The sequence below is a fragment of the Sinocyclocheilus grahami genome, unplaced genomic scaffold (assembly GCF_001515645.1).
Source record: "Sinocyclocheilus grahami isolate Dianchi unplaced genomic scaffold, SAMN03320097.WGS_v1.1 scaffold230.1, whole genome shotgun sequence".
In the NCBI taxonomy this organism is placed as follows: domain Eukaryota; kingdom Metazoa; phylum Chordata; class Actinopteri; order Cypriniformes; family Cyprinidae; genus Sinocyclocheilus; species Sinocyclocheilus grahami.
Window position 1 is genome coordinate 2,523,760 of NW_015505409.1, and position 8,185 is coordinate 2,531,944.

Here is an 8,185-nt window from a genome sequence, read left to right on the forward strand (position 1 = left end):
TGTGTTTTTGTGTGAGTGAGATGAATTAATGCATATTCATATTTATTTTAGAACTACAGTAACATCTGATTTCTCTCAACAAGGGGACAGCAGAGCTGTCAGTCAATACATTGTAAAAAAAAAGTAACTCAGATATTCTCTTGTAAATTAAAAAGTAAGGCGTTACTTTACTAGTTACTTGGGGAAAGTAATCTGATTACGTAACTCACGTTACTTGTAACGCGTTACCCCCAACACTGCTGCTCAATGCGTTACAGATCTCGTGTTTATAGAAGTTTATATTCGTTTTTCCGAGTTTATAGGAACAAAGAATCAAGGACAAAGAAACACGAAGAAAAAACGCACATGTCTGAGGAAAGACCGTTTTGATGAAATACAAGCATTGGAAACCAGGTGAGATGCTCTGGCAGATGATTTGGGGGATTGTCACCCCCTCCTCTCTTCACGCAGTGCGCATGAGCGTCCAGAGAGAACCGCACAGACGAGGGAAATTTAAAAAACGGGTTTTTCTTGCGGGACAACAAGTGCCCCGACCAACAGTAGAGCTTTCCTCTGTCTCGTTATCCAAGCCTTTCTATACCGCAGAACAGCTGCAGCGTTAACAGGTAAGATGCGGGTTATTTCATGTTTCCATTTTCTTATTTTTTAATAAGCTAAGATGATGCGCACCTGTTTCGGACTGACATATTATGCAGCATGAACACCGATGTGTGACATAAATATCTGACTTTATTTAATAGCTGGTGTTTTGTAGACACTTGTTTAAGAAATAACGCTTTTTGGTTAAATTAAGTATGACTTATTACTACTGGTAAAAATATGCATAGCCTGAATGCACTGTAAGTCGCTTTGGATAAAAGCGTCTGCTAAATGCATAAATTAAAAAAAATGAATATGAAATATTGAGACGTGACAGGTAGGCTATACGGTGACTGAAGACGTCTGATGATCTCCGTTTAGTCAACAAAGCAAATATCACATCAACACTGGATTGTAAAAATTACATTTTTATCTTTCTGTTTCTTGCTCACCCAGTTATTGGGTCTCAGGTTTTTGTTGGTGACTTCCTACTTTATTAATATTTTCAAATTAATGTGTTCTCATCGCGATGTCATGTCAGATTGTTTTTTGGAAACACTTTATTTGAAGGTGTCCTTGTTACTTAGGTACTTACTATTATAATAACAATTCATTATGCATAATTAACATGCAAGTAACCCTAAGCCAAACCCTAATCCTAACCACATAGTAAGTACATGTAGTTAATTAATAATACTCAATACTTTAAAGGATAATTACAATGTAATAAGGACACCTTCAAATAAAGTGTAACTTTTTTTTTTGGAAATAGTCACACTTTTTGACTGTGTGTATCGGGGCTGAATGCACATTTCTAAAATTCCCTTTTTTTCTCTCTCTCTGCTTTGCATGGTTCGATTTACTTGCGTTTTATCTGCCAGAAGATGATTGAAAGTGGAATAACAAGCAGGATGTCAGGAATTCATGAAAGCCCTGTGCAAAGTCACCGCACCGCCGCACAAGACTACAGGTAGGGGGTGATTTCCTTTGATGGCTGAACCCACTGCTTTTGAACCTTGAGCAGATTAGAGAATAAAAAGATAATTTCAGGATGAAGAAGAGCGCTGCTAATCTTAATACAATCTCCACCTTCCCTATTCTGTCAAATAAAGGTGTGTTTTGAGAGGCAGGGAACTGGGGTTTGTGAAAAAAGAAAGGAGCGAGAGAATACATCATCTTTGCTCTGAATGGATCTGTCAGAAAGCATCAGCTCTGTTTACACGCCCGCTGTCGGCACACGGAGGGATTGAGGACCTTGGCGGGGGCCCCCACGGGTCACCAAGGAGAAGTGGCTCCCAATTAGAATGTAAACGAGGGCGACTTGAGCTGTGATAAACCGTGACTGTGTGCGCCCGCCTCCCCCTTTCTGTGGGACACGTAATGGTTTGCATCAATGAGCAAATAAAATCATTTTTTCTTCCACTTGTATAACTGCACCCTAATGACCGTAAACTGTACAATACACAGCTGGGTTTACAATTAGACTTCAGAAATGCTAATAAGTACAAGGATGTAGGCCCCCTTTTCTTGACGATCATAAATTTGAGTTTATGTGGCATGTTATGAATTCTTTCCAAAATCAAGCCCCCTCTCCTTCCAATTACTGAAGCGCAGTTTTTAAGTCAGTACTATAACAAATACCATTATTATTCTTTGCCTTTATTTTATCTGTGCATCAATCTCAGACCTGCAGTGTAAGACAACGTTTTCTAAAACTAAATGTGAATGTGCTTCTGATGTTACAGAACAGCCATTGTCTGGCAACACAACAAGTGGATGCTCTTCTTGGTTATAGTCACGTCAAAATCGGTTTTAGATCCGTTTTCTCAGGCTTTGTGTGAAGGATTAGACGCACTTAATATAATTTTTATACAATATTATAATATTAAATATATTTTGTATAGAATATTTAAATAGAAAATATATAAAATAGGTATTATTTAAATAAAATATAAAATATTCAACACACAACTTGAGGGAGTTTAACAGTTGTTGTGGCAATTAATTACATAATTAATTATATGTAAACATAAGGTTGTGGCAGACACTTCTATCCAAAACGACTTACACAGCTTTCAAATAATAAGCATTTAAAGGGTTAGTTCACCCAAAAATGAAAATTAGCCCATAAGCCCATTAGAACAAAGGCATCCTGTAGCGAATCGATGCAGTTTTGTAAGAAAAATATCCATATTCAAAACGTAATAATCACTTTAATGTAGCTTGCGCCAACAGTTGTACACGGAAGCAGCTCCGGGCGGATGACGTATGAGGTCAGCGCTGCGCATGCGCCGCTCAGAAGTTAAGTTGTTTAGGATAACATTTCAGTTTATTCGTTCAGTGTTAAATTACACTTTAGTAATATAAGTTAATATTGGCTTACAAAATTAATAGAGACCAATATTAATGAGGAAATCGATATTTAAAAAAAATAAAATAAAATTCTGCTACAAAATGAAAGGGCGGAGAAATCCATTTTAATTCCATTAAATGTTTACACTCAACAGGAAAAGACTGATTACAGCTCATCAATGAGAAGCAGAACTTCTAAAGCCAGTTGTTAAACTGTCCCACTCCCTTCGCAAGGTGTCTTTTTCATGTCTTTATGTGGATAGGCATTAGGAAGACATTTCAAAGCACATGACAGTGTAGTGTTGACATGTTCAGTGTCTAAGGTTTCATGCTAGCAAGTGTGTGTGTGTGTGTGTGAAAAGGATAATTTTTCAGAAGCTCCAAACCAGAGCAATCAGGGTGCTCAAGGCCATGTCCCCAAGTTCTTCCTTTAATGCTGTAATTTATTCAGGTGGCAGACTGTGTGTGCAGTGTGGCTTGACCTCCAACTCCTTCAACGACCCCCACCCAGCTACCCCCCTTTGGTACTGTCTGATGCCTCCAGGCGGGGGGGATGGGGCAGAAGGGGACAGGGGTTGGGTGGAAAGGGACAGGGAAACAGATGGCATCCTATTTTTCTGTTGTGTGAGGCTTGTCATTCCAGTAGATTAATGCAAGGGGTTGGTTAAAAAAAAAACCGGTAAAGACAATCAAGGAAGGGTCTGGGGAGGAAACAATAGAGCCACGTGCCGCTGTGCAGATTTGTCGTTTGGGACACAATAGGTGATCATTTTTCAATGGGTCTGGACCAACTGTTGCAGGCAACGTGTGCCACATACCCATGTTTCAAATGATCTCATGCGTTGTTTACATATGATTCAGCCAATGACAGTGAAGAAGGCGGTAGTCACCTGACCACTGTTAGAGGTTGGTTTAATGGAGAGGGGGGAACTGAAGTGTCCAGACACACAAAATAACTGAAAAGTGAGGGTTGTCATAGCGACCCCAATTATTGGACTGAATAGCGAGTGTGTAGTGAAGTCTGGAGAGAATACAAGAGGGTTTCTCTGCTTTCTTGATGCTTAGTCCAAACGAAGAAATGGCTGAGTAAATAATTCTCTCTGCACTGGATTAGATCAGAGGGTGAGAGTATTTTTATTTCCATCCCCAAACAACAGATTTACAAATAGACTTTATTGTTTAGCTATTTACAAGAAAACCAGTTAAAAGAGAAAAGAATAGAATTAGTTTATGTAGGCCAAAAATAATACAGATGTAACATTAGGAACTGACAATTAGAAGACAAAATTGAATTGAAGTGCAATTGTTTGCACAGTTCTCTTTTTTCATATAAAATTCATATTTGTGCTTTAGCACTGAGAGCTATACTGTGTTTTTGTAGACTCCTGACTACTGACCCTTCGCAGCTGAAGGACGAGCTGCCTGGTGATCTTCAGTCCCTGTCCTGGCTCACCTCTGTGGATGTTCCCCGACTGCAGCAGATAGGACCTGGACAACCTGATTTTGCCAGTTCTGCTCAGAACAGCCTGCTGGAGCGGCAGACAGGTCAGTAGCTTTATAGACTGTGTATGGTTTAGAATGGATTGAGTTAAAAATGGCAGTCCAAAAAAAATTTCATCCAATAACATCTCTGACGTGAAACTGGATATCTTAGCCTTTAATTAAAGGCTGTTATTTATTCGCATCCACATTTATTTATTTGCCATTTTGCATTTTTTTTTTACCAAACCTTGAGATTATTCTTTGACGCAGTTTTTTTTAATGAATATTAAAAAAAGGATTTTTAGAAAGCTGTGCCTTAAAGGGTGTTCATCCATGATGAAATGAAAATTCTGTCATTAATTACTCACCCTCATGTCGTTCAAAACCCGTTAAGACCTTCGTACTACCATGATCAAGGCACAGAAACGTAGCAAGTATATCGGTAAAACAGTCCATGTGACAAGCTACGAGAATACTTTTTGTGAAGAATACTTTTTACTGAACGTAAACAACGCTGATTACGTTCTGGGTTACTCTCCAAAATTGTGGAAGATGGTAACTCGGGCAGAAGAATTGCTGAATAAATTATGTTATGCACACAAAAAGTATTCTCGTAGCTTCGTAAAATTGCGGTTGAACCCCTGATGTCACATGGACTGTTTTACCGATGTACTCGCTACGTTTCTGTGCCTTGATCGTGGTAGTACCCTTGCTGTCTATGGAGGCTCAGAGAGCTCTCAGATTCCATCAAAAATATCTCCATTTGTGTTCCTAAGAAGGTCTTACGGGTTTGGAACGACATGAGGCGGAGTAATTAATGACAGAAGTTTCATTTGATAAAATGGAGGAAGAGATGCAGAAATGGAAACGCAAAGATCTCCCAGCCATCCGTCGCAGCATGGCCAATCCAGGTCTCAAATCGTTGACTATTAGAGCGCTAGGAAACGGAGTTTCATCTTTGATTGACATCTTTGCTCTGACAACCACCCACAACACTCTAGCATCACAGCAGTGCATTTTCTTACATTTAAGGCTGGTTCAAGTCACAAAGCAAACTCATGCAGAAATACACGCCTTGTTTCTAGGAAGACACATGACAAATGAAAACGCTATGCGTTCTAATATTGACTAGAGATGTCAAGCATGCTTCGTTTCCCCCCAAACAACTGGAGCCTGTGCCCATGACACACTGAGATTTTCAGTACTCCTACTGCACAAAATCTGCAGAATTGCTCTGACTTTACGCAACTAGCGTTGACTCCTCCACACTGTAAAACAGGGCAAAACTCTGGTAACAATTAATGTAGTGTATTCCAGGCTTCAGTCATTTATCAGATGCTTTTATCTAAAGCGACTTGAGGAGATGAGGAGCCACACAGGCATTTTATCATACAAGAACCAACCATATTAAGAGTACCACTATGCAAAGCATAAGCTGAAGTAGTACCGACACTAGAGCAGACAAGTAACGGTAGAAATCTAACCTGTCATTAATATTGTCCTGTTTTGCTACTTTTTCTTTTACCAGATGAATTAGACAAACTCATTACAGACAGACCGGAGAGCTGCAGACAAAAGTCCATTGAGACTGGCATGACTCGCTTGCCCAGCTGCCCACCAGGGCCGACCCTCCCAATACCAGCGCAGATGCAGCCCCAACCAGTGGTCACTCTCTCTCTACAGTGCCTCCCTATGCATCAGCACCTTCAAATGCAGCTCCAGAATCAGTCTCGCTTGGCTCCGGCCTCCCCTGCTCCTGCTCAGACACCCCCTCTCCACACCGTCCCCGACCTGACAAACAGCTCGCACAGCGACTTCTACACGGTTCACACCGACGTGAATTCAGAGGTGGACGCACTGGACCCAAGTATTATGGACTTCACCTGGCAAGGTAACTATGTTAATAATCGACTGATATTAAAATATTGAAAGCCACAGAACGTTTGTTTGTATCTAAGCTGATATCTAACACAGTTCTCCTCTTCTGATTGCAGGAAACCTGTGGGAGGAGATGAAGGATGACAGCTTTAACCTGGAGGCATTAGGTACACTCAGTAACTCCCCACTTCGGCTGTCTGACTGTGACCTGGACACTGGCAATGTCACGCCTGTGTCCAATGCAGGAGGACTGCCTTACCCAGACCTGCAGGTGACAGGCCTCTACTCTTCATACTCGGCTGTGGATGCCCTTTCTAACCAGTACATGAACACACAAGGAGCATCGAAGCCTATCGTTTTGCTTTAATTGCACCAGCAAGAAATTAAACAAGCTTTACTTCCCAGGACCATCTATAAAGCTTTCAATCCTAGTCTTCGTGGTGTGTCAGGCTCCAAAAAACATCCTGCAACACAGATTTCTTCCAAGGCAGGCAAATTTTTTTTGCAAAATTGTTGCAACATCAGATAGAAAGCATTACGATATCCTGAACCGAGTAGCATTTATGGTGATGTCACAGTATTTAAAGGTGTAATTTGCATTGACTGTATTAATTGCATTAAATGCAATGGGTTTGAAGGGACCAAATCAGCATGGTGAGAGAGTATGATTGATAAGGAGTTTAAAGATTTCCTCTAACAGTGCAGATACTGGCATTGTGGCCGAACATAATCATACAAACTAGTGTTGTTATCATTATACGCCTAATGCAAATTGTGAGCTAACACAACACTTAAGGGACAAAGATCAAACCATGGAAATTATGATTTTGGGTGTTGCCAAGCTTTTTTCTGTACCATAAAAGGAACTTGTTTTCTTCTCATTTTGTCCATGTAACTGTTAGCCTTGTAACTGTAGTTGTGTGTCTTTTGTTGTACTGTGATAGACACTGTATCTGCTCTTTAACGTTTGTTTATTATTTATATTTATGAAAAGAGCTGAAATGGTGACATGAATCGTTTTTTATTGTACATATCTAAATATTTTGAATGCAAGCAATAAAATTTCAGATTCAGATTGAAAGATGTATTCATTTAACTTGCTTTTAATTCTTAATGACTTTAATTTTTAGCTGCATATGCATATACATGACCAGTGTTGGGAAGGTTACTTTGGAAATTTAATTACAGATTACCCTATCTTAAATGTAATAAGTAGAGTAACTATTTCAATTACTTTATTAAAGTAATGTAACTGATTACATTGGATTACTTTTCTAAATTTCAAACTACAGGTGCATCTCAAAAAATTTGAATCATGGAAAAGTTATTTCTTTTTTGTAATTTAATTCAAAAAAGCATTGCACACAAACTGAAATATTTCAAGAGTTTTTATTTAATTATAATCTGATGGTTTCGATTTACATCTTAGGAAAATGAAAAATTCAGCATCTCAAAAAATTGGAATATTTTCTCAAAGAGCAATCAAAAAAAGATTTACAAAACACAAATGTTCAAGATCACCAAATTAGCTATACTTACAGGTGCATCTCAATAAATTAGAATGTCGTGGAAAAGTTCATTTATTTCAGTAATTCAACTCAAATTGTGAAACTCATGTATTAAATAAATTCAATGCACACAGACTGAAGTAGTTTAAGTCTTTGGTTCTTTTAATTGTGATGATTTTGGCTCACATTTAACAAAAACCCACCAATTCACTATCTCAACAAATTAGAATACTTCATAAGACCAATAAAAAAAACATTTTTAGTGAATTGTTGGCCTTCTGGAAAGTATGTTCATTTACTGTACATGTACTCAATACTTGGTAGGGCTCCTTTTGCATGAATTACTGCATCAGTCCCACTGTGTTTTCTGAAGTCCACAGTCAACG

At 38.9% G+C, this 8,185-nt stretch overlaps 1 pseudogene; it reads left to right on the forward strand.

The window, feature by feature from the left end:
* Nucleotides 1-455: 455 nt before the first annotated feature.
* Nucleotides 456-7,105, forward strand: LOC107597339 (forkhead box protein N4-like; annotated as a pseudogene).
* The last annotated feature ends 1,080 nt before the right edge of the window (nucleotides 7,106-8,185 follow it).